This window comes from Lepus europaeus, chromosome 1 (assembly GCF_033115175.1).
Source record: "Lepus europaeus isolate LE1 chromosome 1, mLepTim1.pri, whole genome shotgun sequence".
NCBI classification, from domain to species: domain Eukaryota; kingdom Metazoa; phylum Chordata; class Mammalia; order Lagomorpha; family Leporidae; genus Lepus; species Lepus europaeus.
In genome coordinates this window covers 24,704,435-24,709,797 of record NC_084827.1, presented here as the reverse complement: position 1 = coordinate 24,709,797, position 5,363 = coordinate 24,704,435, and the positions used below count along the sequence as shown (strand labels likewise).

Genomic DNA, 5,363 nt, shown 5'->3' with positions numbered 1-5,363 from the left:
CAGAACAGCAGCAGGAGAGAGGGAGAGAAAGTGAGGAAGGAGAGAGAGAGAGAGAGAGAGAGAGAGAGAGAATGAGAGTTCCATCTGCTGATTCACTCCTCAAATGGTCGCAAGAGCCAGAGGCAGGCCAGGCTGAAGTCAGAAGCCAGGAACTCCTTCTAGGTCTCCCATGTGTGTTATAGGGTCCCAAACACTTGAGCCTTCATCAGCTGATTTCCAGGACCCACTAGTAGGATGCTGGATTGGAAGTGGAGCTGCCAGGACTCAAACCTGCATTGCAATATGGGATGTGAGTGTCTCAGGTGGCAGATTAACCCACTATCATGCTACAGTATCCTCCCCTAGTTATTGTTTTTTTTTTTAAACTTTTATTTAATGAATATAAATTTCCAAAGTACAGCTTATGGATTACAATAGCTTTTTCCCCCCCATAACTTCCCTCTACCCGCAACCCTCCCCTCTCTCTCTCCCCTTCCATACACATCAAAATTCATTTTCAATTATCTTTATATACAGAAGATTAATTTAGCATATATTAAGTAAAGCTTTCAACAGTTTGCACCCACACAGAACCACAAAATGTAAAATTTTGTTTGAGTACTAGTTATAGCATTAAATCACAATGTACAACACATTTAGGACAGAGATCCTACATGAGGAGTAAGTGCACAGTGACTCCTGTTGTTGACCCTAGTTTTTGTTTTAACCTATTTCATTTTTAAATTGTGTTCAATGTGAAGTAATTATTTTACACAATGATAGAATTTGAACTGATTTATTTCAGCTTAGCTCTATTTATAGTTCTAATATCTTGATTTTACATTTCATATATGAAACACACATACATAAGTTTCCTAATCTATTGTTTTATATGCCCCTAATAGATATACATTATTTTTACTTAAGATAAATGGAAGTATTTATTGTTCATATGTATAATTATTAGATTCTAGTATGAAATTTTAGATATTGAGAGAAGATAAATTTAATTGAAAAAAGTTAAAAATCTTTCAGGCACCCAGGACTCCCCCCCCCCTTTTTTGGTAGAACTTCATGTATTCTAGATTATTCTTTTGAAAAATTTATTGAGAGATGAACTCTTTCTATTCTAATCATATCACAGTGGAGCAAATGCACTTTGTCACTAGCTTTTTCTAAAATATTCATTTTTAAAAAAAGATTTATTTATTTGAAATAGAGAGATAGACTTTCTACTCACTGACTCATTCCTCAAGGAGCTGCAACAGCTGGGAGCCAAGAACTCTACCCAAGTCACCCACATGGGTGGCAGAGGCACAAGTGCTTGAAGCGTCTTCCACTACTTTCCCAGGTGTCTTACCAGGAAACTCGTTCAGAATAGTAATAGCTGGAACTTGAACTGAACTGGCACTCTGATGTGGGATATGGCTGTCCTGACTGGCAGTTCAATGTGTTATGCCACAACACTTACCCTCTCTAAAATACTCTTGTTCAGGTGGAATACATAGTATTTCAAATGATAACTCTTTTTGTACTTCTCCTTAAAGAACTAAAAGAGGGGGCCGATGCTGTGGCGAAGCGGGTAAAGCCGCCGCCTGCAGTGCCAGCATCCCATATAGGCGCTGGTTAGAGACCCAGCTGCTGCACTTCCGACCCAGCTCTCTGCTATGGCCTGGGAAAACAGTAGAATATGGCCCAAATCCTTGGGTCTCTGCACCTGCGCGGGAGATCCAGAAGAAGCTCCTGGCTTCTGGCTTTGGATCGGTGCAGCTCCGACAGATGCGACCATCTGGGGGAATGAAACAGTGGATGGAAGACCCCTTTATCTCTCTCTCTGCCTCTCCTTCTCTCTCTGTGTAACTGACTTTCAAGTAAATAAATAAATCTTAAAAAAAGAAAGAACTAAAAGGAATAAAATGATGTGGAAGTTCAATTATTTTGCCTTGAGTTCTTCTTTGGCAATCTTCTTTTTTTTTTTTTTTATACAGAAGATCAATTTACTATAAAGATTTCAACAGTTTGCACCCACATAGAAACACAAAGTGAAACAAACTGTTGAAGTACTAGTTATAGCATTAAATCACAATGTACAGCACATTAAGGACAGAGATCCCACATGAGGAGCAAGTGCACAGTGACTCCTGTTGTTGACCCAACAAATTGACATTCTAGTTTATGGCGCCAGTAACCATCCTAGGCTGTCGTCATGAGTTGCCAAGGCTATGGAAGCCTTCCAAGTTTGCCGACTCTGATCATATTTAGACAAGGTCATAAAAGACAGAGTGAGGATAGTAACCAATGATCCTAAGAGTGGCATTTACCAGGTTTGAACAATTATACAGCATTAAGTGGGGAAGAGGACCATCAGTACACACAGGTTGGGAGTAGAGCCATTGGTGGTAGAGTAGAGGTTATGATTACAAAGGAATGAGGCCCAAGTGCGCTAGACAGGGCCTAGAACAAAGGACAGAGTCATTATTAGAGGAGCTAAGAAAGGTGCTGTCTAAGCTACAAGTAATTTTTCTGATTGAGAGGCAAATAGAACCTGATAGAAGGGGCTTGATAATAATCTGGTGGGCTTTAGGCCTTGTAAATTCAGAGGCCCAGGCCTATCTATCTCTTCACATGGGGTATATCCTAAGGGAGGTGTGAACCTCCTAGGGGAAGGCACTCTGTTGACTTTCATCACTTGGCTGGCCTGGGAGGAGAGCTGGCCAGGTAAAGGCAGGGGGCATCTCTAACAAGAAATTTACAGTTCTGCCTGCAATGTTGCTGACCCTACTTGACCATCCCCTCAGCTGCAGTGGTCACTTTGGAAGTTGGGCTGAGTGAAGGGCTTTTCAGCTTAGAGCCAATAAGATCTGTGGCTCTGACCTGGGCATCCTTCGACTCCAGGGCAGGTCCATTTCCAGTGATCCAACTCTTGGCAGAGCTGCCAGGGCTCTTCACAAGCTGACTTCTGCTGAAGCCCAGGCTTACCACATTGAAAGCCACTGCAGTGGACTGGCCTGTTGGGTCTCCCTGAGGGCAGATCACTGTACAGATCAGCCATTAATAGGCCTGCCACCCATTGCTTCTGATGCCGAGCTTTCTTTTCCTCCTGGTTTGTGTTAAAGCAGACCAGAGGATGCAAGTCAAGGGAGTGCCCATGTCCCATCTCTAATCTTCAGTGGCCTGAACTACAAGTCTATAGTCATAGGCATGTTCTGTAGTAGTTTTTCTAAGGTAGACAATGCCCATGAGGAAAATTATATTCTCACTTTAAAACTTTCTTTCCCTTTGGTCTGAAAGGGAGGTTTTTTCTACTTACTGTATACTTCGCTGATGGCGAAGTAAATCTAGCTATGAGATTATTATTTAAGTTCTTATTTTGGCTATGCTTATTTTCAAAGATTTGAATAATCACCTTGTAACAATGATCAAATTTGGTTTAGGTTATGTCATGATTTTAAGGAATCTTATTTCAACCAGATATTTTGGATTTTGAGCCTTCTTGGCATTCTTGACAGGCATTCAAAAAATCAAAGTTTCAAACAATCTGGTTTCTTTGGCAATCTTCTATTAATATTTGTGTCATCAGTGAAGGGACACATGTAATAAACTCATAGATCTTTTCTGAGAATTAATGCACAGAATCTGAATGTTTCTTTTAGTTAAATATATTCATTTGCTTTTCTTGCATAGCATGCAGATAGGGAAATTTGGTTCTAAATTTATATGGTTATCTTCTTAAACACAAGTAAGAATGTTTCAGAGTTAGAAAGTTTAAAGGAATTATGTCAGTAAGTTGTAAGGTCTATTTGTGTTTTGAGATTGTTTTTCAGAAGTTTATTTGTCAAAGAAAACAAATGGATCCTTTTACAATAACTTGAGTTATTTGAATGATCAAAATGATTTTCAAAGTGTTTCTTTGTTAAAAATGTAACTCATGGAACTCAAGTTGGAAGAGGGGAATCCAGTTTTATAATGGACAGCCTTAATCCAGAGGAACCATTGTAATTGGGGAAGCTGTTTGTTGGTCATCCAAGCTTTGAAAGCACAGACAATAGTTTAAGAAAAATATTTTGGGAAATATGGCACACTCACGGATTGTGTGATAATAATGGACCCCAGATGAAGCCTTCAACGGGCTTTGATTTTGTGACTTGCTCTTACGTTGGTGACAAGGTAGATGTAGCAATGTGTGCTGAAGCATACAAGGTTGATGGGCATGGTGTGGAGTCAAAGAGGGCTGTTTTGGGAGAGGATTTGTTACAGCCTGGTATACCTCTAACAGTGAAGAAAATTTCTGTTAGTGGTATTCAGGAAGATACAGAAGAATATAATTCAATAAATATGGCAAGATTGAAACCACAGGAGTTATGGAAGACAGGCAGAGAGGGAAAAGGAGGGTTTGCTTTTGTGGCATTTGATGATTATGATACAGTTGCTAAAAATATTGTTCAGAAATATATACTATTAATGGACACATAAGTGAAGACAGGCCTTTCTAAACAAGAGCTGCAGTCTGTTCCTGGAACACCACAGGCCATGGAGGGGGATATGGCAGACTCACCTGCAGTGGGGGAAATTTGGTGGTAGCAGAGGTCATTCTGGCCATGGCAGAAACTTTGGTGGAAGAGGGGCCTATGGTGGAGGAGGTGGTGGCAGCTGAGGAAGTTAGGGAGGAGGTGATGGTGGCAACAATGCTGGTGGTTTTGGTTATAGTACCAGAGGAGGCTATGGTAGTGGTAAACTCAGCAGGACATGAAAACCAACATGGTGGATATGGTGGAGGAGGAGGGTGTGTTGATTATAACGAAGAAGAACTTTTGGAGGTAATTATGGTGACAGCAGGAACCACAGTGATTTTGGAAATCATCATGGACCATAGTAATCACATTATGGACACATGAAAGGGGTCAGTTTTGGTGGAAGAAGCTGAGTAAAAGTGGTGGATATGGTGGCAGAAGGTTCTAAAAACCACAGGAAAGGGCTATAGTTCTTAGCAGGAGAGAGAGTGAGGAGTTGTCAGGAAAGCTGCAGGTTACTTTGAGACAGTCATCTCAGTTGCATCAGAGGAACTGTGAAATCTCTGCAGAGAAAACAATGATTCATGCTCAGAAAAGATGAGAAACCCTTCTTGTTCAAGATATCATTGATACAGCTTGCAAACAGTGCAGTTACCAATTAATGATTATAAAAGGCAAAATATTTATGCATGTTGACTAGAATAAGTAATGATTATAGTGTCAATTAGATGTATATTCGTTTCATCTTTCATCTTGAAGCTTTGCCTTCTTTTCATTACATCAAGTATATAGCTTTGTAAATTGTGGTTGTAGTAATACAAGAATAAAACAATTAAGGAGTTTTTAACTTAAAAACCCCTTTAACTCATTAAA

General features: G+C 40.0%; 1 pseudogene; it reads left to right on the top strand.

Moving 5' to 3' along the window:
* The first annotated feature begins 3,755 nt into the window (after positions 1 to 3,755).
* On the top strand, positions 3,756 to 4,903 carry LOC133762228 (heterogeneous nuclear ribonucleoprotein A3-like; annotated as a pseudogene).
* Positions 4,904 to 5,363: the final 460 nt, after the last annotated feature.